Here is a 27,428-nt window from a genome sequence, read left to right as displayed (position 1 = left end):
AAGACATCAAAAAATTATATAGTTATTTACAGGAAAAACGGGTTGAAGCTTTTAATGCATTACAAAAATCTTTTTCGTATTACACTTGGCTTTCTTTGGCAGAAGTCACACTGATCTCTATACAAGTGTTTAACAGACGACGGGCAGGAGAAATTGAACGCATTCTTATCGAAGATTTTAAAAATTATGAAAGAGTTAATAAAAACATGTACAGCGATCTTTACAAGTCATTATCAAAAGAACACAAAAAGATTGCTAACAAATATATCAGATTCTGTATAAGAGGAAAATTAGGCCGTACGGTGCCCGTTTTGCTATCAAACGATTTATTTGAATCCATTAATTTGATTTTAAAATATCGAAAGGAATCTAACGTACCCGAAAAAAACCCTTACGTTTTCGGATTGCCTGGGTATAACAAACAAAGGTACAAATATCTCAGAGCTTGCATTTTAATGCGTAAATTCTCAAGCGAATGTAATGCAATGCAGTCTAATACTTTACGTGGTACAGTGTTGCGAAAGCATGTTGCAACATACTGTATACAACTAAATCTTAATGATATGGAAGTATCGGATCTTGCCACATTTATGGGGCATTCCGAAAAGATTCACAAGGATCATTATCGACAGCCGTTAGCAACCAGAGATATATTGCAAATTTCCCAATACCTGGAAGCTGTTCAAGGAAATGACCAACATGCAAATAGCGAATCTTCAACGGAAAGTAATATAGACGACGAATTATATGACCAAGCAAAAGACTTTAATAGAGATGAAAAGGAAAATGCATGTTCAGGTAATGATATCTATATTTTTATGTATATATAAATACATAGTTATTTGAATAGTTACTTGTGTATATACATACTGGATGATTCTGAAATTATGTATTGTATATATGTACACAGGATGTTTTATTTTAACTTTCGCACTGTGTGTAATATCTCTGATGATTTTATTGAAAAATATTTTAGATAAAAGTTGTAGGATTTGAAATGGGCCATCAGATAAGTTAACTAATTTTTGGATTTGACGTTTACTTTGGACCTAATAAGATCCAACTTGATTTTTTAAATAAAAACTAAATTTTTATTATACCATCTTTTTTTACTAATTAATTTGAACAACTTTTGTCTAAAACATTTTTCTATTTGCTTAATACTTTTTGAGATATTCAAGAAAAACTTGGTAATTTTTTTAATATTCAGCTTATGATATCTCTTATTCAACTTATGATAATTGTTTGTCCAGAGGAAAAAGTGGTACAGGACTTTTTGACTTGATTTTGGCTACGGTCAACGTGACGCTACAAATGCTTCGAAGCATTCCTCTTCTCTTTTCTTTCAATGAAGAAAGAAAGAGAAGAAGAACGCTCCAAAGCATTTGTAGCGTCACGTTGACTATAGCCTTTGTCTTAAGAATATGCTATTGCAATAGTACTCGAATTTTTTTTGAATATTTGTACATGCATTAAAGTTCCAAGGAGATACGCACACAAATATTTAAAAAAATTAAAACATTGCAATGGCATATTCTTGAGACAAAATCAAATTGAAAAGTTTTGTACCACTTTTTCCTCCGACAAACAATTATTGAGATATCGTAAGCTAAATATTGAAAAAGTTACTAATGTACAAAAGTTTAAAAGCTAAAAATTAAAAATTTATAAGGAGATACAATTTAAAAAATTATTATAAAGTTTTAATTATCATAAAATTACAATTTACCATAAATTAAACTTTTAATCTGATTTAAATTTATTGTAACTTCATTATAATTAAAGCTTTATAATGGTTTTTAAAAATGTTTTTCTTTATCCAACTGCTTCCAAACTTTTGAACGACAGTAATATAATATAGACAGGGTGAGTGGTGTATATACATATACATATATGTATAGTTATTTGCATTTAAAATATTTAAATACAACTCGATCACCTATAGTTTTTAACATGTAAATATTTTTACTATTGTGAAGAATTGTATTTATCACAGTGTATTGTATCACTTCTAAATGCGCAAACTTTCAATTTTTTTTACTTGATATGTTTACTTGATGTTTCGTATTTTAAAACTATAATATAGCTCTGACATTGTATGTTTGGATTTTTATCTCTATTAAAGCTTAGGAACCTTTTATTTTAATAAAAACTTCGAAAACTGCATATACTACAATGTTTGAAAATTTATAGCATAAAGCTCGTGTGCATATAAGATGGATCAAACTAAACAAGGAATTTGTATATCATTTTTTGCAAACAAACATTATGTCTTCAATTATTAAATGCTCTGTATTTTAATATTGTAATTTTAATATAGTATGTGCAATTTTCGCAGCTTTTATTGAAATAAAAAGTTCTTAAGCTCCAATAGAGATAAAAATCCAAACATACAATGTCAGAGCTATATTATAGAGCTATATATATAATATATTTTAATATTTAATATTATTGAGTAATATTATTGAAATATTTTTTAATTTTATATTTTAATTTTATATTCTCTTTTCCTCTTACATTTTATATTCTGTATGTGTACAGTTTATGTTTGTTATATACAGGGTGTACTAGACTTACCGTATCACCCGTTAATGGCAGATTTCTGAGATCACTTGGAGACAAAAATCCTAATGTCAACATGTCGACCCTATTCTGTATATATTTACACTTACTTTTTTTAAATGTTAATATAAATTATTTATTTCAGGTATAAATATACAATATACATTAGATGAGACACAAGATACATTACATCATACGGTTGAACATACAGATTCCAATAAAAAACGGAAACGATCCAGTAAATATTTTACTTCAATTTATTAAGCCTTGTGTACACGATACTAGAAATCGGTCCGAGTTTCGGTTTAAGCCAATGAAACTGCTGCTTTTCTGTAAGAGCTGCAAGTTGATTGGCTTAAACCGAAACTCGGACCGATTTCTAGTATCGTGTACACAAGGCTTTAGATATGTGAAAACTTATGTATGCCAGCCAGAAATAATTAGTCAAATCGACATTAACTCAATGTTGATGCGTTGATAAATGGTTGATGTCGAATATTGATTGATATTTTTGTCACGTTTATATTTATCATTTTTTTATATTAATCGAGCATAATTAATATTTCTGTAAGATTTTTATGTTTTTTGGTCAATTCTATATTGATACATATATATGTATACACAGAATATTTTATGCTTTTTTACTTTGTATTGATTCGATATAGTTAATCAAAAGAAAAATAGAAAAATTAAAATTTATAGAAATATTTGTAATTGTTTAATTAACATTATATATCATAATTGTATAAAAACAATTATGATGAGAAACAGAGATTTAGACGTCGAATTGATGTCGACTTGACTAATCATTTCTGATTGGGATACTTTAAACCTCCATATTAATAACACATTGCTTTCTTTGTAGCATCTCCTTTCGGAAAAACAAAGAGAATCCGCTGGACTGAGGAAGAGCAAGAAGCAGCACTTGAGGGATTTGCCAAATATATGGAAAAAAAACATTACCATCACTGAAAGATATACAAGAAATAAGAAAAAAATATAAATGTTTAAGTAAACGTTCATCGCCACAACTTAAGACATGGCTCCATAACAAACAAAACCCAAAACCCAAAAAACGAAAAGCTGCAGAACAAAAAGCTGCAAAACAAAAAGCTGCAAAACGAATATTATGTAGGTATTTATTTCTGTTAATCTTACAAATATATTTTATATATACATATATGTTAATAGTTACAAAACTTTTAAAATTAATTTTTTCTTTAATATATTCGCTTTGGATGATTATCACTCAAAAAATAATAAAATTTGGACATTTTTCAATTAAAATAAAAAGTCTGACAGAACTTATATACAAATATATACAAATACAAATAAGAAGATATAGACAAATATATCTCGTCTCCCAAAACAAATGTGTTAAGGTTACAATATTTAAAGGATACATAAAATGTTTTGTCTTTTGATAGTTTGTGTCTTTAAATCTTTTAATTTTTTTCAGCATTACACAATTCTGATTAATCCAGTAACTGAGGAAAACGCCGCGGACGGTGAAGTTTGGTTTATCACGAGCCGCGCAAAGTCATTCCCGCGATGCTGCTCGAGTCGCTGAAGAAGTACGATCTGGTTGATCGACTCAAACAGACGGTCAAGGGATTCACGAACGGACTTGAAAGACATTTACTATAGAAAGTGTTAGCAATGATCCAACATTGCATTGGCAAAGTGATACTACAGTTAGAATTATATCGCATGCATAGAATTATTTTTTTTTATGAATTACGTTATTGGAAGTACAAACATATACAGTACAAGTTAATTTTTTGAATTATACAATAAGGAATTAGTACATAGTATTTTCACATAGTGGGTGTTTACGATAACTAATCGGATCTCTGATCGGACTGAGCAGTGGCACTCAACCGCTAGACTTTCTAAATTTCCCTAGACTAATCCGGATCAATGATCCCTGTCTCACAGCACTGATCCACTGATCCCATGGTGGAAGAAAGCTTGACGGAGAAAGAAGACATTATAATTTTATTGAAAGGTAATCTCTCAGGTAATCCTCTTTATTTGTCATAAATAATTGTACGAAATATAAAATAAAGTTAGTAATAGTAATTTTAAATGTATTTATTTTAATATTTTTTGTCTAAACATTGGATTCCTTTTCATAAAATTAATCTATTCCAAAGTTTGAGGTTATATTGGAAAAGCGTAAAATTAACAAAAAAAACATTTTATTAATTATTAGATAGATAAAAACTGATGATTGATGATTGATGACTGATGATTGATCGATGGCTGGACATCGCCTATAACGCATGAAGGTAGTTCGGAAGACACTATACTGTAGTAAGTTATAAATGTAGATAAAAATATGCAATCTGTAATTATTCATGTTACAATATGAAAATAAGAATTTATTTATATCTTTGCAGAAAATATTGAATATATCCGTCGTGCGCAGACACTCGGCGACGGTGTACAAACGAGTGCGGAGCTGATCTGCGCAGTTTGCGACAAGACTGACAAGCTGTCGAGGTGCTCGCGTTGCTAAGTCGTCTTCTACTGCACCAAGGAGCACCAGAAACGCGACGGGAAACGCGTCTAATTCTAAAGAAATATGTGATTATATTAAGTAAATAAGCCATTGGTACTATCTGAATAAATATTGTCTTGGATCTAATTTTTTTTTCCAGTGTATACTTCAATGATAAAATCATCAATAATATAAGTCTCAATGAATTAGGTATGTAAAAGTGAAAAATATACTATTATAAATGTTTATGTTTATTAAATATTATTTATTGCAGACTGGTGCAATTTGTTTTACGTTGTGATTAAACCAAAGATATGTTAATTTACATACATTTTCAATTGCTATATTGTATTTCATACATTATACATAAATATGTATCTTTTTGTTTAATATAATAAAAATTATGAATACATACATTGTTTGATTTGTATTTATGTATTTTCTAACAAACTGATAGAATTGCTAGCAACATATTCTACCGGATTCGAGTTAGCGGATTTAGTTTCTAAATTATAAAAATCGATATTTGCTGATTTTTTCTTACTAGTTAAAATTTAAAAAATTTTAAGTCTGTATAAAAAAATTACATATTTTAACACTGTGGAAATATTATAATTATATAAACAATGATCTTTTTACAGTAAATAACGGAGATTATAACAATATATTAATACTATTATAATTCAAGATTTATAGTTGAATATCAAAACACATTAGTAATGACGTAAACCATACAAAGTATAGTAATTTGAAAAATTGATTGGACATTAATAATAAAGTACATGTTATTTAATCAATAGATAAACATATATTTAAAGAGTAGTAATATATTATTACACGTATATGTAAACAGTTTTCTTTTATATACATCTTATATAAAAACACAATAGGTTTTAAACATTTTTATTTACATATACATATAATGCATTTTATTACATTTTTTTATAATTCATAGAGAATAAATGTTATGAAAATCTATAAAAATGATTTTTTATAGTAGACAATTCATATCTTACACTTTTAATTTTATAATAAACAAGAAAGTAGTTCTGAATAAAAGATATATCGTGATCTGTTATACAATATAAAATAATTTCAAAAATAATCGTTAGTTTTTATATATAAAAAAGATTTGTTTTTTGTATGTGTGTGTATGAAATAATAATTATAATTAAAATAATAACTGTGCAATAATGTCTCTTTTTTCATCAGCATTTACTGCATAAATCTGATTATTGTTATTATTTCTATTTTCTATTTCTAACATATCAAATGGTTCATCCTCATTATCGATGCAAATATTGTGCAAGATGCAACATGCAAGTATAACTAGTGGTATCATTTCTGTGTTGTACATATATACATATTTTAGTTTTCTAAATCGTCCTTTCAGCATTCCAAATGCTCTTTCAATTATAACACGAGTTTTCGATAATTTTGTATTATAATTATGTTGCATATTGTTTAAGTGACCATTATCACGGTATGGAGTGAGCATATAATATGATAATGGGTACGCAGAATCAGCTAAAAGATGACTATGTTGTGGAAAATATCTATCTCTATCATGATCTATCGGTATTTTTAATATCACTTAGCCGCCAAACTCGGGCATCGTGAACACTGCCACAAATTCCCGTAAAAACGTCAGTAAATTTCATTTTATGATTACAAATACCTTGCAGTAATATAGAATGGAATCCTTTCCTATTTATGTAACTGTTTGGATATTCAGTAGGAGCACTAATAGGAATGTGGCAGCCATCAATGACGCCTACCACACATGCAAATTACTAATAGCAGCAAATTCTTGTTGTATGTTCATTAATTCATGAACTTCTGGCCATTTAATATAATTTTGAACATATTGCTCTAGCGTGTAAGCCACATTAAAAACACATCTCCATATAGTATCTTTAGACACTCCAAATTTAGACTTAGCAACGCGAGCACCTCGACAGCTTGTCAGTCTTGTCGCAAACCACGCAGATCAGCTCCGCACTCGGTTGTACACCGTCGCCGAGTGTCTGCGCACGACGGATATATTCAATATTTTCTGCAAAGATATAAATAAATTCTTATTTTCATATTGTAACATGAATAATTACAGATTGCATATTTTTATCTACATTTATAACTTACTACAGTATAGTGTCTTCCGAACTACCTTCATGCGTTATAGGCGATGTCCAGCCATCGATCAATCATCAGTCATCAATCATCAATCATCAGTTTTTATCTATCTAATAATTAATAAAATGTTTTTTTTTTATTAATTTTACGCTTTTCCAATATAACCTCCAATAACTTTGGAATAGATTAATTTTATGAAAAGGAATCCAATGTTTAGACAAAAAATATTAAAATAAATACATTTAAAATTACTATTACTAACTTTATTTTATATTTCGTACAATTATTTATGACAAATAAAGAGGATTACCTGAGAGATTACCTTTCAATAAAATTATAATGTCTTCTTTCTCCGTCAAGCTTTCTTCCACCATGGGATCAGTGGATCAGTGCTGTGAGACAGGGATCATTGATCCGGATTAGTCTAGGGAAATTTAGAAAGTCTAGCGGTTGAGTGCCACTGCTCAGTCCGATCAGAGATCCGATTAGTTATCGTAAACACCCAGTATTTTCAATTACTGGTCATATAAATTTAATTCAATTACATTGTATTAAATATTATATTGTGTTTTATTATATAAATTTTATTGTACGGATAGATATTTCGTTCTCGTATTGTATGATATAATCAGTCTACTTAACACATGTCAAACAACCTTAACTTTTCAAATTATATTTATATAATAAAATGTTAGCACACACACGCGCACACACAGAGCCAGTTGTCCAACTTGTTGGTAAACTAACTAATAGTTAAATCATATATATGTCTTTGTTTATCTTTCACATTAGACAAAGATATACATATGATTTAACTATTAGTTAGCTTATCAATAGGTTGGAACAACTGGCCCACACACACACGCACACACACACATACGTACATAATACGTACATACATACACACGCACACACACACACACACACACACACACACACACACACACACACACACACACACACACACACACATACACGCAGCGAATGGAATATTTTTTGTATTAGATTATTTTGAATAAAATTTGTATTAGATTATTTTGAATAAAATTATTTGGAATAAGTTTTTGACTTTATATCTTTAATACTTTGTATGAGAAGAAATGTTTAAAAAGTGTGATTTCTTTAATTTAAAAAATCCATCATACCTATCTGCGGTATATGTCTATATTTGCGGTCTGTACTATTTTTATAGTTACTCTTTCTCATTTAATCGTTTTCTTTATTTATCTCTTGCAAGAAGTGTTAAAACACATGTACTTTAAATACAAACAGTATTTGTACCTTTTTTATTTCTAAATTTTACCTTTTCCTACTTTTTCTTTTTCATCTTTCAAATATATAAAAATTTTTAAGTACTTTAAGTGTAACATAGTGCATTCAATAGTAAACTGACAAATTCCAATATAAAATACCAGAATAATATCAATATTATATTTATATAATATTAAAATTTCATAGTATTGATGTTAAGGACTAGAGGTACATAATAATCAGTACATATAATTGGTGTAAAACTACAACTACTAAAATTAATTTTAATATTTAATATTTTATATCGTACAATGCATCTTATTGAAAATGTAAAAAAACTAGAAGTATTAAAATATTTATGAAGCTTGATGTATGCGCGCGTATGTGTGAGATTGATTAATTACTTAAGATTCTCACAAGGTGAAGAAAAGGATTGTTAAAATATTACGAAAATGGATAAAGTAAAGCAGCACTAAAGGAAAGAAGTGTATGTACAAATTATATGACTTTAAATCACTATTACACACTACATGATTGTATCTATAATTAATAATTATTTAATATTTTGCAAATATAAATGGTACAAATTCCGGTGTTTTATTGTTATTTAAAGATCGTCTCTCAATTTGGTAGGAATGCTATGTATGTAAATGTATTTATTGTTCCCACAGATATTTGTATCATTTATATTTTATCTTTTCCATTTATTTACAAAACTATAATTATTTTCTAAAAAGGTAGAACAAGTCAATTTTTTAATTAAAAAAAAAACATTTTATATGGATTGTTATAACGAACTTAAAGCTTGTAATTCCCAACACGTGTGTGCACACGTGTATATACAATCTTCTATTTTTAGAATCTAACTTAAAAAATTCGATATTCCAAATCTGATAATTTTCATCACGATAACGCGACCGCTGCATACAGTTTTTACATAAGACATTCAGAAAAACAGTATACACTCATTGAATATCGCGCGTCACATTATTGCATATGTTAAGCCTTGTGTACACGATACTAGAAATCGGTCCGAGTTTCGGTTTAAGCCAATCAACTTGCAGCTCTTACAGAAAAGCAGCAGTTTCATTGGCTTAAACCAAAACTCGGACCGATTTCTAGTATCGTGTACACAAGGCTTAAAGGCCATTGCACGTAACAAAGTTTTAGTCATCAATCAACGTGTTGTTTTTCCGTAAGAACCAAAAGTTGATTGGCTACCGCGTCGCTTCTTACCGCGCGGCAAGCGTTTCCGCGTCCTGTGTGCAGAAGCCATTAAGCCTTGTGTACACGATACTAGAAATCGGTCCAAGTTTCGGTTTAAGCCAATCAACTTGCAGCTCTTACAGAAAAGCAGCAGTTTTATTGGCTTAAACCGAAACTCGGACCGATTTCTAGTATCGTGTACACAAGGCTTTAAGGCCATTGCACGTAACAAAGTTTTAGTCATAATCGTAAGGCCGTAAGAAAATAGACCAATCACAGTCGATTATTCTCCTTGAGCTCGAAGAATAATCGAGTGTAATCAATACTATGAAATTTTAATATTATATAAATATAATATTGATATTATTCTGGTATTTTATATTGGAATTTGTCAGTTTACTATTGAATGCACTATGTTACACTTAAAGTACTTAAAAATTTTTATATATTTGAAAGATGAAAAAGAAAAAGTAGGAAAAGGTAAAATTCAGAAATAAAAAAGGTACAAATACTGTTTGTATTTAAAGTACATGTGTTTTAACACTTCTTGCAAGAGATAAATAAAGAAAACGATTAAATGAGAAAGAGTAACTATAAAAATAGTACAGACCGCAAATATAGACATATACCGCAGATAGGTATGATGGATTTTTTAAATTAAAGAAATCACACTTCTTAAACATTTCTTCTCATACAAAGTATTAAAGATATAAAGTCAAAAACTTATTCAAAATAATTTTATTCAAAATAATCTAATACAAATTTTATTCAAAATAATCTAATACAAAAAATATTCCATTCGTCTGCGTGTATGTGTGTGTGTGTGTGTGTGTGTGTGTGTGTGTGTGTGTGTGTGTGTGTGTGTGTGTGTGTGTGTGTGTGCGTGTGTATGTATGTACGTATGTGTGTGTGTGCGTGTGTGTGTGGGCCAGTTGTTCCAACCTATTGATAAGCTAACTAATAGTTAAATCATATGTATATCTTTGTCTAATGTGAAAGATAAACAAAGACATATATATGATTTAACTATTAGTTAGTTTACCAACAAGTTGGACACCTGGCTCTGTGTGTGCGCGCGTGTGTGCTAACATTTTATTATATAAATATAATTTGAAAAGTTAAGGTTGTTTGACATGTGTTAAGTAGACTGATTATATCATACAATACGAGAACGAAATATCTATCCGTACAATAAAATTTATATAATAAAACACAATATAATATTTAATACAATGTAATTGAATTAAATTTATATGACCAGTAATTGAAAATACTATGTGGAAATACTATGTACTAATTCCTTATTGTATAATTCAAAAAATTAACTTGTACTGTATATGTTTGTACTTCCAATAACGTAATTCATAAAAAAAAATAATTCTATGCATGCGATATAATTCTAACTGTAGTATCACTTTGCCAATGCAATGTTGGATCATTGCTAACACTTTCTATAGTAAATGTCTTTCAAGTCCGTTCGTGAATCCCTTGACCGTCTGTTTGAGTCGATCAACCAGATCGTACTTCTTCAGCGACTCGAGCAGCATCGCGGGAATGACTTTGCGCGGCTCGTGATAAACCAAACTTCACCGTCCGCGGCGTTTTCCTCAGTTACTGGATTAATCAGAATTGTGTAATGCTGAAAAAAATTAAAAGATTTAAAGACACAAACTATCAAAAGGCAAAACATTTTATGTATCCTTTAAATATTGTAACCTTAACACATTTGTTTTGGGAGACGAGATATATTTGTCTATATCTTCTTATTTGTATTTGTATATATTTGTATATAAGTTCTGTCAGACTTTTTATTTTAATTGAAAAATGTTCAAATTTTAGTTTTTTTTGAGCGATAATCATCCAAAGCGAATATATTAAAGAAAAAATTAATTTTAAAAGTTTTGTAACTATTAACATATATGTATATCTAAAATATATTTGTAATATTAACAGAAATAAATACCTACTTAATTTTCGTACAGCTTTTTGTTTGTTATGGAGCCATGTCTTAATTTGTGGCAATGAACGTTCACTTAAACATTTATATTTTTCTCTTATTTCTTCTATATCTCTCAGTGATGGTAATTTTCCTTCTTCCATATATTCGGCAAATCCCTGAAGTACTGCTTCTTGCTCTTCCTTAGTCCAGCGGATTGGCGGATCTACAAAGAAAGCAATGTGTTATTAATATGGAGGTTTAAGGTGATCCTAAAGCCGTGATCCTAACCGGTTTTTTTCTTAGCACTAATCTTTTAATTGGCTTTATAGAAATGCAAAATTCTTGTCTAGAATTAAAGTACGCATCAAAATCTAGGTCATGGTGATCGAATTTATATCGAAAACGCAAAAAAATTAATATTTTTTGTCGAGCAAAATCCTTTTCTTCAACCAAACTGGCAGTCTTTATTTAAAAAGCATGTGCTTTTTAAATAAAGACTGCCAGTTTGGTTGAAGAAAAGGATTTTGCTCGATTTATTACTCACTGGCGAAGAAAAAGTATCCTATCTGTTTTAATATTTTTTGTTATACGTGACGACAATATTTGCTTTGTACAAAAATTTCACAATAAATATCCACAAAATTAGACCGGCATGATCTAGGGACAACATGTAAGAACAATATCGTGCAATTGGAACTAAGAATATAAGCTTACAAAAAAAGATTAATTGTAATGAATGCAATATAACCTATAACCATGTCTATCCTTGTCTATCATCATTGTCTATACAAGGACAGATATAGAATTCGGTCAGACGGCTTTAGGATCCCCTTAAAGTATCTCAATCAGAAATGATTAGTCGAGTACTCATGCTTATGGCGGACAAAGACTGCAGTCTGCAGCTAATGGTCAGGCTTCTTCTTCTTCTTCTTAAGAGTATGACCTTAATTCGAGCAGTACCGCTCCCCAAATATGGCCAGGACGATCCTTTTGTCGTAAGTAAATGAACAGGCGCGAGCTGCGTGAACGTTACAATAGGAACCCTAACGTTACATGGACTGCGTGAAGAAAGAAGAAAGGGAAGCGGTTTCACTATTGTTTCTTGACATTTGCGCGAAATTCTCGCCGCGCAGCAAGAAGCGACGTGGTAGCCAATCAGTATGACACTTTTCGTAAGACGAAGAGTTTATTGGCTACCGCGTCGCTTCTTGCTGCGCGGCAAGCATTTGCTTGGGAGAAAAACATTTTAATAAAGGTCAACGGTGTTTATTTGCTATGAAATTAATCATTTACTTTGATAGAAGCAGGAGTTTAATTTCAGGATAGATAATTATCAGTTTCTGTTACCAATCAATTCGAACTCATATTTTATAATACATTAAGGCTGCGTTCACTTTGAACACTTTCGTATTAAAAATATTATTCTATTTTTCTTCAACATATAATGAGCAATAAAGATAAATTAATGCTTTCAGCACGAAAGCGTCCAAAGTGAACGCAACCTAAAAAATGAAAAATAAATTTATAGAAAAACTTCTTAAACAATAAATTAAGTTATAAGCCTACATCAAACTTCATAAATATTTTAATACTTATCAATTTTTTATTAACATTTTCAATAAGATGCATCTTATATTCGTATCGAACATTAAATATTAGTTGCTTTCCATTTCCATCAAAACTCAGATAATTATTCTCACTTATGTGATGTCATTCTGTCTTTATTATTCATTAATTGCCAAAAAGGATAGAACGACGTCACAAGTGAGAATTATTTGAGTTTTGATGTAAATGGAAAGTACCTATTATCGTCAAGAATTTATTTAAAATAACTAATTCTAAATTTTTCCTCTATATTTATTATGTAACACTTTTCAGTATATAAAAATATTACTTGAAAAGTTGAGAAGGTCGTCCAGCATATTGAAAAGCGTGATTATATATAGACTACGTTTTTACACAGCTGCTTATAACCCGGTTGAATAATTACTGTTAAAATACTATTTGATCCAAAATTTGTCTTCTTTTGATTATAACGATCATTTAAATATGAACCTATTTTGATATTCTAAACATTTGAATAAATTTTTGATTAAATTTATATACTATACTAAAAATTAAAGTTGTAGTTTAAGTATCAAAAAAGGCTCACATCTAAATGATCATTATGATCAAAAAAGAAAAATTTTGGATCGGATATGATATACGATAGTTATTAAACTGGGCTATAAGCCACCGTGTAAACGTAGTCATATTATAAACTTTACAAGGTAGAAATCAGTCAAGCTCTGCTTTGCAAGAATATCAGGATGTATCATTTATATATAATATGTAATCACTCTTTATGTAACATAATGTTAGACGACCCATCTCAACTTTTTAAATCATATTTCTGACCTGAAAAATGTCACATAATTATATAAAAAATGTTTAGAATTAGTTATTTTAAATAAGCTTTTGATGACACTTTATGCTCATCTTTTACACTTTGATATGAGAAATCTTTTTAAATTATCAATTTTTAATATAAATTTTATTTTTACAGGAGCTCAGAGCAAACTATCTTGTGCATCCATGGTAATTGACAAAGGATTTTAGATATCTTTATCTTTCGTCAAGTATCCAGAGAAAATCCATTTACGAAGCATGAGATTCGTTAAGCGAGAGTTTACTATTATTGTCTCCGCTTTTAAAATCTTGTGAAATGTTATGGTATCATCATCAGTGCTGTGACTAATCTAGTTGCTTTGTGTATTGAAAAATCAATGTACGTCTAAGTCTCAATACATGTTTGCAGAATGCATAAAACATTTATATTTCTAGCTAGCTAATTTGTGTATGTATTTTAAAATAATCTTTGTAAATTTACTACAGAATGCATCGTAATATATTATTTACATCGCGTTATGTAAATAATGTATGTGTAATTTAAACCAAAAATCCATAGTCTGCTTTATATACAAATTAATATATTTGTAAAGATGATACAGATGATAGGAATTTTATACATATATTATTAAACTGAATAGCAACATATAGATTTAATCAATTTTCTAACATACACGTTGACAGTACACAATCATTGTTTTTTCAATAAAAACAAAAATTTATTAAATAAACGTTGATAATTATATCACATCATAGATTTCAATAACGGAGAACATTATAGATTTCAATAACGTTGAACATTATGTGATGGATCTATCAACGCTTATTTATTAAATTTTTGTTTAATGAGGAAACAACAATACTATACTGTCAACGTATATGTTAGAAAATTGAATAAATATTTACGTTACTATTCAGTTAATGTATGTATAGAAAATAATACGTTAACATTAATAAGACAAAAAAAAGTGGGTAAAGGAAAAATTTACATTGAGATAAAAAAAGTAACATTGTTTGTATTTAAAGTATATATGTATTTTAACACTTGACACAAGAAAATTGAGAAAAAATTTGATAAGAAACATAGCAAATAATAAAGAAGGTGCAGTTAGAAAGAATACACAGATATACGGCAAGTACGATAGATTTTCAAAACCAAAGTCACACTAATCTCTATACAATCAAATAAATACCGACTATTGTATGCAGACGTCCTAATAAAAATATAAGTTATGTATGTTGAATCATCTAATCTAAAAAGTGTGAAACAAAACTATTGCATTTTTTGTAGCAAATTGCAAACTCAATTAGTACAACATTTGAAAATGGTACATAAAAATGAACCGGAGGTAAAAAAAATTTGCTATCTTATCCAAGAAAAATCAAGAAAGAAGGAAAATTATCGATATTTTGCGGAAAAATGGCAATTTCAAATTTAATACAAACTCTGAAGTAAAAAACGGACAACTTATTGTGTGCAGACGTCTTAATGAAAAATATAACAGGTTTGCTACAGATTATACTGCTTGTGCAAAATGCAAAGCTCACTTTGCAAAATCAACAATACAATTTAGATTAGATGATTCAAATTCATTTTGTATTAATATCCGTATTAATATCTGACATAAGTAAAAAGTATATATTATTATTTCATACATACGATAAAATAACTATTAGGGTTTGTTTATAATAGCCGTAACCGTTGATTTAAGCCGTAATCTATAAGAAATTGACCAATCACAGTCGATTATTCTTCTCACATTCGACTGTGATTGGTCAATTTCTTAAAGATTACGGCTTAAATCAACGGTTACGGCCTCTATGAATCAGCCTTAAAGGTGAAATTTCATGGGTAGTGAAAAGTAACAGCAGATCGTACTGATTGGCTATAAAATAGAGAGAAGTTCTAGAAACTCGAGATTGGCTATAAAATAGAGAGAAGTTCTAGAAACTCGAGAACTTCTCTATTTTATAGCCAATCGGTACGATCTGCTGCTGCTTTTCACTGCCCATGAAATTTCATCTTGAGGAACAAACTTATGGCTTCTGCACACAGGACGCGGAAACGCTTGGCGCGCGGCAAGAAGCGACGCGGTAGCCAATCAACGTGTTGTTTTTCCGTAAGAACCAAAAGTTGATTGGCTACCGCGTCGCTTTTTGCCGCGCGACAAGCGTTTCCGCGTCCTGTGTGCAGAAGCCATTATCGACGGCCAATCACACACTTCGTTCGAGACGTCGAGTCAACATGGCGAAGCCAATCAGGTTCATCGCTTCGTTCTTTCCGCTTCAGCTACATCGTGCCTTTTTCCTCGTCACCCCGCAACCGGGTCCAACGTGTCCGAGGTGTTTGGTTTGAGAGGAAGCGCGGAAGCGACATCGAGAGTCGAGACCACCGACAGGCGGTGGGAAGAAATCTCGCCGAGAAAGAAATGGAGTTTTAAAAACAGCCTGAAATCCGTCTTGGAAACCGCTCCCGCCGGTACGCAGCCGACGGGTGCCGATACGGTGAGTGGAAACCGATAAATATTTCATGTTTTCACGCGCCGGAAGAAGGTTACTACTCTATGTTTTGGACGAACGTCGTGAGCGCCTTCGCTGCTAATTATCCGATAAAGCTTCCTGGCCGACGGACTTAATTACAGGTAGCTCACGCTGCCGTTTCTCTTACAATAATTTGTAACACAGGTGGAGAGACTAGTGGACAGACTGCAGTCTTCTACTCTGCTGTACGACGGAAGAGATGCCTGCCGTGCGCTCAAGGCGTTATCATGCACGTATCGCGTGGAGTTGGGTGCTCAGGAAATAGACGCGCTCAGGCAGGTGCTGGAGATAAACAGGACAGATTGCGAGATAATCGGCCTGGCTTTGGATACTCTGTGCAATATAACGAATCCTGAAACATTCGACGAAGAAGGTATAAGACTGCGTTATTTCTTTGGCGCAATCAATTTTATGTCTGATCACCTCGCGTTATTTCAGTCGATAAACACGGCTCCAAGAACCAAATAGGAGAACAGTTTACAGAAATATTCATTAAGCACTCGGACAGTGTTGGTTTGTTGCTGACATTTCTCGAGGAGTTTGACTTCCGTGTCAGGTGGCTAGTTCTGAAGCTACTGACGCATTTGCTGGCGAATAGATCTAAGGATATTCAGGAAATAATTATGGTCAGCCCTATGGGTGTCTCTAAACTGATGGATTTGCTGAGTGACAGCAGAGAAGTTACACGCAATGATGTATGTTAAATTTATTATTTTTGAACAAACGCTCCTGGAATAGTAAGAGCTTTGCTTGTAATATGTTATTTATATTTGCTATATAGGTCTTGTTGCTGCTCATTCCATTGACAAAAGGCAATGCTAACATACAAAAGATAGTGGCGTTTGAAAGTGCGTTTGATCGCATATTTGATGTTACTGAGCAAGAGGGCAACGCGGATGGTGGTATTGTTGAGGAAGTTGCCTGCTGATATTAAATCTTCTCAGGGGAAACGTCAGTGACCAAGACTTTTTTAAGGAAGGTAATATACTTGTCATTGGATTTCTCTACCAACTTGTATAATTTTCGCCGTTCTGTAATAATTTTTATATTTCAACGGTACAGGTAGCTATATTCAGAAATTGACGTCGATATTCCAAATTCTCAATGAAACGGAGGATAACAATCTTGGTGGATGGAGCCCACAGAAGGTGTCCAATGTTCACTGCATGGTGCGAGTTGTACGAGCGCTAGTAGCACCGAGTCCTGCTCAGGTAGCTCGAAAATATTAGCGCTGTATGGAATTTACATTATTTGTCTGTTGTTACTTTTAGTTAATAACAATTGTTTCGTGTGAAGGTAGTCGCAGCTTGTCAACGAACTATGAGAACGTGCGGATTATTGCAAGCACTGTGCGATATATTGATGGCTAGCGGAGTTGTAAACTGCCAACTCCCGATTTTACCCCCTCCATGGCAAAAACATGAAGAATACTTGGTCTATTTATATATGTCGTTGCTATTTCCGATATAATTTATAACGTTAGCTAAACTTACCACAAGATGTATTTAATGTCGTTAGTCGTCTTCTCATTATTACAGTCTTTGGTTTGCATCACGGATTCTGTGTCGTTCTCATTGTTGTTCGTATCTATAGTTTAGCGTATTAATATTTGGTATAAGGAAAGATTCTTGGATGATTGGATGAGACTGATTGGATGAAAATCTTCGATAAGAATGCGTTCAATTTCTCCTGCCCGTCGTCTGTTAAACATTTGTATAGAGATCAGTGTTACTTTTGCCAAAGAAAGCCAAGTGCAATACGAAAAAGATTGTTGTAATGCATTAAAAGCTTTAACCCGTTTTCTTTAAATAACTATATAATTTTTTTATGTCTTCCACTGAATTGACTTTTTTGTGTCTCCTTTGAATTGATTGCGTTTCAATGACGGTTCTATTAACACTTGTTGTTATATCAACAGTTAATAATTTTAAGAAATCTTTACCTTGTTTCTTTTTTTCCATGTCTTCCTTCTTTATACACTTGTCACTTAAACACAAGTGTTTAACAGACGACGGGCAGGAGAAATTGAACGCATTCTTATCGACAATTTTCATCCAATCATCCAAGAGTTTTTCCTTATACCAGATATTAATACGCTAAACTATAGATACGAACAACAACGAGAAGTAATAAGCAGATTTCCGATATATTTAATTAAAATTGATAAGTTTGCCGCAACTGCATTGGATGATAGATCGATGTAAAGTTTTTTACATTTTTGTTTATTTCTCTTAATGCCAAGAAAGGATACGTAATTTGGCACAAATCATGTCGTGTTGGTGTTGCGATTTGTATTTCATGCACAGTTTATTTGCATACAAAATGAGTAGTTCGTCAAATCTGATAGCACGTGTAACATCGTCTTCCCTCATAACAGGAAATACTACTGTTCTTAATACATCATTTGCCTCATTATTAGAGTCTTTGGTTAGCATCACAGATTCACTGTTCTCGTTGTTCTTATCTATATACCTTATCGTATTAATATCTGTCATAAGTAAAAAGTATATTATTACCTTTGCATTTTGCACAAGCAGTATAATCTGTACCGATCCTGTTATATTTTTATTAGGACGTCCGCCGATGGGTGTAATCGACACGTAACTCGTCTATCCATAATCATAACGCAACAATTCTTTGTAAATTTTTTTTTTCAAAACGTCGAGAGTGGTGACGTTGATTTTCAAAACTTAAGAAGTCACACTAATCTCTATACAATCAAATAAAATACCGACTATTGTATGCGGACGTCCTAATAAAAATATAACAGGATCGCCACAGATTATACTGCTTGTGCAAAATGCAAAGCTAATAATATACTTTTTACTTATGACAGATATTAATACGATAAACTATATAGATAAGAACAACGAGAACAACAGTAAATCTGTGATGCTAACCAAAGACTCTAATAATGAGGAGACGACTGATGACGCATTAAATACATGTTATGATAAGTTTAGCTAATATTATGAACCATATCTGTAATAGTTATTTTATCGTATGTATGAAATAATAATATACTTTTTACTTACGTCAGATATTAATACGGATATTATACAAAATGAATTTGAATCATCTAATCTAAATTTATTGTTGATTTTGCAAAGTGAGCTTTGATAATCTGTAGCGAATCTGTTATATTTTTCATTAAGACGTCTGCACACAATAAGTTGTCCGTTATTTACTTCAGAGTTCGTATTAAATTTGAAATTGCCATTTTTCTGCAAAATATCGATAATTTTCCTTCTTTCTTGATTCTTCTTGGGTAAGATAGCAAATTTTTTTACATCCGGTTCATTTTTATGTACCATTTCCAAATGTCGTACTAATTGAGTTTGCAATTTGCTACAGAAAATGCAATAGTTTCGTTTCACACTTTTTAGATTAGATAATTCAATATACATAACTTCGTCGTTGCATACTGGTACATTGTTGTTAATTTGCGAGGCATCTAAACTTGATGCTGACGATGCAGTTATATTTAACGCTGATTTGTGTTTTATTCGCAATTTATTATTCAATACATTTTGTTCATCTTTTGATCCACTTTCTTCATGTGGCAATTCATTATCTGATATACTCTGTTCATCTTCTGAAGGAAGATATTCTGAATCGCTACTGTCTTTAGCGTTGTCAACGTCTAAAAAGACGGTAGAATATAAAATTACAGGAATTAGGACGTCTGCATAGTCGGTATTTATTTGATTGTATAGAGATTAGTGTGACTTCTTAAGTTTTGAAAATCTATCGTACTGGCCGTATATCTGTGTATTCTTTCTAACTGCACCTTCTTTATTATTTGCTATGTTTCTTATCAAATTTTTTCTCAACTTTTCTTGTGTCAAGTGTTAAAATACATATATACTTTAAATCCTTTAAACGCAAACAATGTTACTTTCTTTATCTCAATGTAAATTTTTCCTTTACCCACTTTTTCTTTTTGTCTTATTAATGTTAAAGTATTATTTTCTATACATACATTAACTGAATAGCAACGTAAATATTTATTCAATTTTCTAACATACACGTTGACAGTATAGTATTGTTGTTTAATCGTTAAACAAAAATTTAATAAATGAGCGTTGATAGATCCATCACATAATGTTCAACGTTATTGAAATCTATAATGTTCTCCGTTATTGAAATCTATGATGTGATATAATTATCAACGTTTATTTAATAAATTTTCGTTTTTATTGAAAAAACAATGATTGTGTACTGTCAACGTGTATGTTAGAAGATTGATTAAATCTGTAACGTTACCGTGCTCAAGCATTCTCACTTGCGAATCCGTTGTATAAGAAACGCAGACTCAATTGAGATTTGCTGTCATTTTTTCCTCGACATTTCTGCGTTGTAGATTGTAGAGTACATCTCGAGTGCATCTCTACAGCCTCCGGCGGCGGCGGCGGTTCGGCTGGAATTCTACATGTATGCTACAAATCTTCCCGAGTTGACAAAATGTTTTCGAGGATGTTGCGAAAGTCGAAACGTGTACAAATGTTATCGCAGTCACCTTTTTTTAATCGTTACGATTAAGAAAAGGTGACTGCGATAATTTGTATAACTTTCATCTTATTTTTTCTAAAGGAGGAGAAAGGAAAGGAATTTAATACATTTTACACGTCGTTGTTTTTTTAATCTTTCAGTTCCCGCTTGCAATGTTTCAATACCTGGAAAAAGTGTAACCTTCCAGAGGATACCCCCTGTTTTGAAGGAGAATCAGAAGAAGACCGTTACATCATTTCCACCGCTGTCAGAACCCATTCCGAATTTGCTGAAAGTTGTTTATTCGACTGCGAAAGAGGAGCATGAAACGACGCAGATCACAGTCTTACCAAATGGCTTGAAAGTCGCGTCTGAAAATAGCTTACGCAGACACTGGTTTATTTTGTATTCACGCCTCATGCACACCATCCCATGTTAAGGAAATGGTAGAAGTAATTGTGCACGAGATGGTCGCCATGACGAGCGGATTTACGGATAACGAATTAGCGGTATGATTTTTACCTTTCTGAACCAGTTATTACAGAGTGTTTATATATATATATATACAATTATTATATACAATTTAAAATCTGATTTTTACTAAATCATTGTCTTAATTGATGATTACATCTTGGAAAATCTTATTTTTTGTATAGAGAGCAAAGAAGCAATTGCTGTCGATGCTGCTTATGAATCTGGAACAACGACTCGTTGTATTCGAAGACATTGGTAGACAGGTCCTGGCGACTGGCACCAGAAAACGGCCTGAATACTTCATGCAAGCTATTAGTAAGCTGCAAAGCTCTTTGCAATTTAATAACACAAAAATTCGGTTCTTCCGTAACATTCATAAAAAAACACAATGCTTGCAGATGGAATATCTAAAGATGACATTAACCAAGTAGCGCAACGTTTATTAAAATCACCACCTTGCTTGGCAGCACGTGGCGAAGTAACACCGAACGTTCGATCTCAAATTCAGTTGAACCTCGAAAATATGATACGAGATGCATCGTGTTTCCGCTGTCGAACAAAAATTCTGATCACTAAAATAACTGAATTTTCTAACATAATGGGGCTATTAAAAATTGTAATATTAGAAGGAATAGTATTAATGTCGAAGATTTGAGACTATAACATACAATATGCAAAATGCTCTTTATGTATGTATTATCTAGATTTTGATAATGTACATTAATTTGAATTATATTATTTTGGTTACTATACAGGCAGCGTTCCAATATTCACTGCCAGTTTTGAAAATCTATAGTGTACGTGGCATAAACTATAGATTTTCAGTACTGATAGTGAATATCGGAACGCAGCCTGTATAGTAAACAAAATAACACAATACAGATATATTACTACGTTACAATCTAAAATTAACGGACAATCTTTTTGCAGGTTGAGAGTGTTCGATATTGGATCCCCGATGTTAACCAAAGAGTAATATTATTATAAGGCTTCTGATCTTTCACCACGTCTTTGGTTTATAACGTCATAAGCGACAAAACGTCAAGATCCGACACCTCGATAAAATGTAGTTGTGTACAATATGTTGCAACATGCTAATAATCGAAGTATAGGCTTCATCGGAAATGCACGAATATAAGAAAAACAGGCTAATTAAGAGCCAGGCGCGGTAAATGTTTCGCGAATGTTATTTTTAAATTTTTACACATTTTCAACCTTAGTAAACTGCGCTCCGACTAAATTGTCAGACTTGCAACACAGCTCCGGTTAGAGTAATAAGGAGGGAGGGGATTTTACTGCTTCAACTGGAGCTGTGTTGCAAGTCTGATAATTTAGTCGGCGTACAGTTTACTAAGGTAGGAAATATGTAAAGAGTTAAAAATAACATTTACCGCGTCTGGCTCTTAATTAGCCTATTTTTTTATATTTGAGAATCTAATATATTTGTCAGCAATCTCTTTGTGCTCTTTTGATAATGACTTGTAAAGATCGTTGTATGTGTGTACATGTTTTTATTAACTCTTATAATTTTAAAAATCTTTGATAAGAATGCGTTCAATTTCTCCTGCCCGTCGTTTGTTAAACACTTGTACAGAGATCAGTGCTCCTGCCAAAGAAAGCACAGCGTAATACAAAAAAGATTGTTGTAGTGTATTAAAAGTGTTAATATTATTATATTTAATATTGCAATATATCTCTGGTTGCTAACGGCCGTCGATAATGATCCTTGTGAGTCTTTTCGGAATGCCCCATGAGTGTGGCAAGATCCGATACTTCCATATCATTAAGATTTAGTTGTATACAGTATATTGCAATATGTTTTCGCAACACTGTACCACGTAAAGTATTAGACTGAATTGCATTACATTCGCTTGAGAATTTACGCATTAAAATGCAACCTCTGAGATATTTGTACCTTTGTTTGTTATACCCAGGCAATCCGAAAACATAAGGATTTTTTTCGGGTACGTTAGATTCCTTTCGATATTTTAAAATCAAATTAATGGATTCAAATAAATCGTTTGATAACAAAACGGGCACCGTACGTCCTAATTTACCTCTTATACAGAATCTGATATATTTGTTAGCAATCTTTTGTGTTCTTTTGATAATGACTTGTAAAGATCGTGTACATGTTTTTATTAACTCTTTTATAATTTTTTAAATTTGATAAGAATGCGTTCAATATCTCCTGCCCGTCGTCTGTTAAACAGTTGTACAGAGATCAGTGCTCCTGCCAAAGAAAGCACAGCGTAATACGAAAAAGATTGTTGTAGTGCATTAAAAGTTTCAACCCGCTTTTCTTCTAAGGCACAATTTCACCAACGTCGATTAACTGTAACCTTCGATTAAACTCACTCTTTGTCTCTTTCTAAGAGGGACAATTATAAAGAGACGAAGAGTAAGTTTAATCGACGTTTGTGAAACTGCGCCATAGCGTACATATTTATAATATGAATGATAACTACGTGAATGCTTGTTCTCATGAGTGTTCTATATAGTTGCGCTTTTTCTGTTCTATTGTTTTATCTCTTTCGTTTCTTTTTTTTACCAAATTTTAGAATACATATGTAACTTTAAATACAAACAGTGTCACTTTTCACCTCCATGAAATCTTTTCCTTTTCCCATTTTTTCTCTTTGCCTTGTTAATGTTAAAATATTATTTCCTTCTACATACATTAACTGAATAGCAACGTGAATATTAAATCTTCTAACATGCATGTTAATAGTACAGTATTATTGTTTCCTTAATAGACAAATTTAATAAATGGGCGTTGATGATTCCATCACATAATCTTCAATGTTATTGTGTCCGCTATTAAAATCTATGCTGTGACAAAATCATCAATGTTCATTTATTGTAGATTGATTAAATCTTTATGTTGCTATTCAGTTAACGTAAATAATATTTTTACATTAATACTCAAAATGCTGCATTACCTAAATTGCAAATCATTTACTTAAAAAGTCTAATAATGTATAATTAAATTCGTATTTGCTGTATTATTTTTATTTATACATTTGTATGTAAAGCAGACTATGGGTTTTGGTTTAAGTTACACATATTTAAGTAACGTGATGTAAATAATATATTACAATACGTTCCGTGGTTGCTTTACAAAAATTATTTTAAAATAAACAGATATGTATATATATATATACACACACACACACACACACACACTAGCAGGGTAGGAATATAAATGTTTAATGTATTCTGCAAATATGTGTTAAGACTAGAAGCACATTAATTTTCTAATACACAAAGTAACTAAACTAATCACAGCAATGATGATGATTCCATAACATTTCACAAGATTCTGAAAGCGGAGACACTAATATTGAACTCTCGCTCAACAGAATATCATGTTTTGTAAATGGATTTTTTCTTGATATATGATAACAGCTAAAGAAATTTAATATCTTTGCTATCATGGATGAACAGGATATTTCGCTCTCAGCTCTTGTAAAAGTAAAAGTGACATTTAATAATCTAAATTAAAAGCATTATAAATTAGAATTTCACACACAGGAAAATTATAGTAGAAATGTTATCAGCACTACGTACCACTAATAAGCATGCTTCATTAAAGTTTAGTAAACAACAAATAACGTTGAAATTAAAATTTAGAGTCTTACTGTATAATTTCATGTCTTTTACTGTATTGATGTGTATTGCGTAGACTCAGTGATATACCATTTGTCAGAGTATTATAATAATCGTTATACTACTAAAAGCAAAAAAGGATAACTATATAATTATTGGAACATTGTTAAGAACATTACTATCTGCAATATTAGATTATTAATAATATTAAATGCAGTAAGCACACTTGCAAATAAAAACAGTGTAACGATGCACCCCCGAAAACTGCATCGTTCCGGCGTAACACCCTGCCGAGGCCGCCCGGCCGACCATCCGCCGGGCGAGGAACGGGCACGGTGTGCCCACCTTATTTTAAACGCTAGCATATAACGATAGGAAGCCCGCGAACGGGCTTGCCGCGGCAACCGCCTCGACGCGCCGAATGGGGCCGACCGCGGCCGAAGACCGCCGAACGCGATCGCGGCGTCGGGACGCCGTATTTTCCGACCGTTCCGCCGCGCCATCCCGGCGCTCGCGGTCGCCGTCGCTACCCCCGCCACTGCGGAACGCCGCCGCGCCGGGTATAAAAGACGAGCGTTTTTAACGCTAAATGCGATTTTCCGATCAACGCTCCGACCGACCGCACCGATCCTGAATTCCCGCATCTCTCTAGCAAGTCAGAACGAGGGTAGAGCGCCTCCGGCATTCTCTGTCTTCGCCGAGCGATTCTCGAAAGACGACAAGCTTTCTTCCACACCGCGCCCGCAAGTCAGAACGAGGGTAGAGCGCCTCCGGCATTCTCTGTCTTCGCCGAGTGATTCTCGATCGACGACCGGCTTTCTTCCACCGCGCGCCCGCAGGTCCGAACGAAGGTAGAGCGCCTCCGGCCCTCTCTGTCTTCGCCGAGTGATTCTCGTTAGACGACCGGCGTCCCTACATCACGCCCCGCTAGTCAGGACGAAGGTAGAGAGCCTTCGGCCTACTCTATCTCCACCGAGCGCTTCTCGATACCCGACCGGCTTCCCTGCACACGGAGTTACCCGAACGGGGGCAGAACGCGTCTCTGCCTCCACCGAGCGCTTCTCACCGGGTACTCCTACCACCTAACGCGCCGAATTGCAGCGATCTCGCCGCCGTATCCGCGCCCGCGCGCCCCGCGCCTTACTTCGCGCCACCCGTCACACCCCGATCGCCCGACTCGATCGCCATCCGCGTGCATTCCCGCGCGCACCGCGTGCGCCCCGGCTCTGCGTCCTGCGCTCGCCGCACCATTGTACGTACCGCGACTGTTACACTGTGTTCTCAATCCATTGTAAACCTCGCGACCGTGCATCATAGAATAAACTCTGCCACGTTATTGTTAACCACGATACACTTCATTTTGCCGAACCTCACCGCGCGTCCGTTCCTCCGCACCTCCTTCGAACCCAGCCCAGCCGCGAGCTAGATCCGCGTTTCGAACACAGGTTGTTTTATGGCGCCCGAACAGGGACCTGACCGTAAGGAGCAGACCCAGGAAACCGGCAAAATGAAGGAGTATTTCTATAGGCTAAGCAAACCCGACTTGATAACCGAACTAAACTCACTCGGACTCGACACCGAGGGCAATCTCGACGATCTACGCCGCCGATTGAATCGATTTATCGACGCCCATCCCGAGCAGTTCCAGGCGAACGCGTCCGACGCTCCCCCGCTAACTCTGACCGTGCCCACCGGAATACCGCCGAACGCATCCGACGCCCCTCCAAGAACGCTGACCGTACCCACCGGAGTACCGGCATCCCCCGTAACGATAATTCCAGCCGACCGCCCGACGGACCCCGCCCCCCCCACCACCCAGATAATGAACCAAATGCGAAAATGGGGCCTCCACTTCGACGGGAAGGACCCATGGGCATTCTTGGAACGGATCGACGAGCTCCGCGCCGCGTACGGATTCTACGATGACCACTGGCTCCGCGGGCTGCCCGAACTCCTAAAAGGGGACGCCCTCCTGTGGTACCGTAACAACCGCGACGGATGGTTGACCTGGGGGATTTCATCGCCGATTTTAGAGAGACATTCCTGCCGCGACGATACCGACTGCAACTAGTAAATGAAATCCGCGACCGCGTACAGAAAGACGGGGAGCCATATGTGAAATACGCGACACAAATGCTGACCCTCATGCGTAGGGCAGGGGGCTACTCGACCGAAGAGCAGGTCGAGCAGCTCTACGAGAACATGCACCCCGATTATCAAAACCGTATCTGGCGGAGCGACGTCCGCAGCCCCCGGGAACTGCAGCAACGAGCAGGCGAGTTCGAACGATTGCAGCAGAATCGCAAAAAACGCACCGTCGCGAAAAGCACC

General features: G+C 33.6%; 1 long non-coding RNA gene and 3 pseudogenes across 2 annotated transcripts; 3 read left to right on the top strand and 1 right to left on the bottom strand.

The window, feature by feature from the left end:
* Window positions 1-206: 206 nt before the first annotated feature.
* Window positions 207-4,041, top strand: LOC139774720 (uncharacterized; annotated as a pseudogene).
* A 354-nt stretch (window positions 4,042-4,395) lies between these two features.
* Window positions 4,396-5,479, top strand: LOC139774711 (uncharacterized). 2 transcript variants are annotated; one of them, XR_011718656.1, is made up of 4 exons: window positions 4,396-4,582; window positions 4,778-4,878; window positions 4,965-5,275; window positions 5,340-5,479. It is a non-coding gene; the product is annotated as an uncharacterized lncRNA (long non-coding RNA). The 2 variants fall into 2 exon arrangements; XR_011718655.1 differs by having other exon boundaries at window positions 4,965-5,479.
* A 473-nt stretch (window positions 5,480-5,952) lies between these two features.
* On the bottom strand, window positions 5,953-7,055 carry LOC139774706 (putative nuclease HARBI1; annotated as a pseudogene).
* Window positions 7,056-7,570: 515 nt separating this feature from the next.
* Window positions 7,571-27,168, top strand: LOC139774719 (uncharacterized; annotated as a pseudogene).
* The last annotated feature ends 260 nt before the right edge of the window (window positions 27,169-27,428 follow it).

Source organism: Temnothorax nylanderi, unplaced genomic scaffold (assembly GCF_030848795.1).
Source record: "Temnothorax nylanderi isolate EJ_2023f unplaced genomic scaffold, tnyl_v1.0 TNYL_tig0085_pilon, whole genome shotgun sequence".
In the NCBI taxonomy this organism is placed as follows: Eukaryota; Metazoa; Arthropoda; class Insecta; order Hymenoptera; family Formicidae; genus Temnothorax; species Temnothorax nylanderi.
Note: the sequence above shows the minus strand (reverse complement) of the source record. Positions and strands in the feature narration are given on the sequence as shown.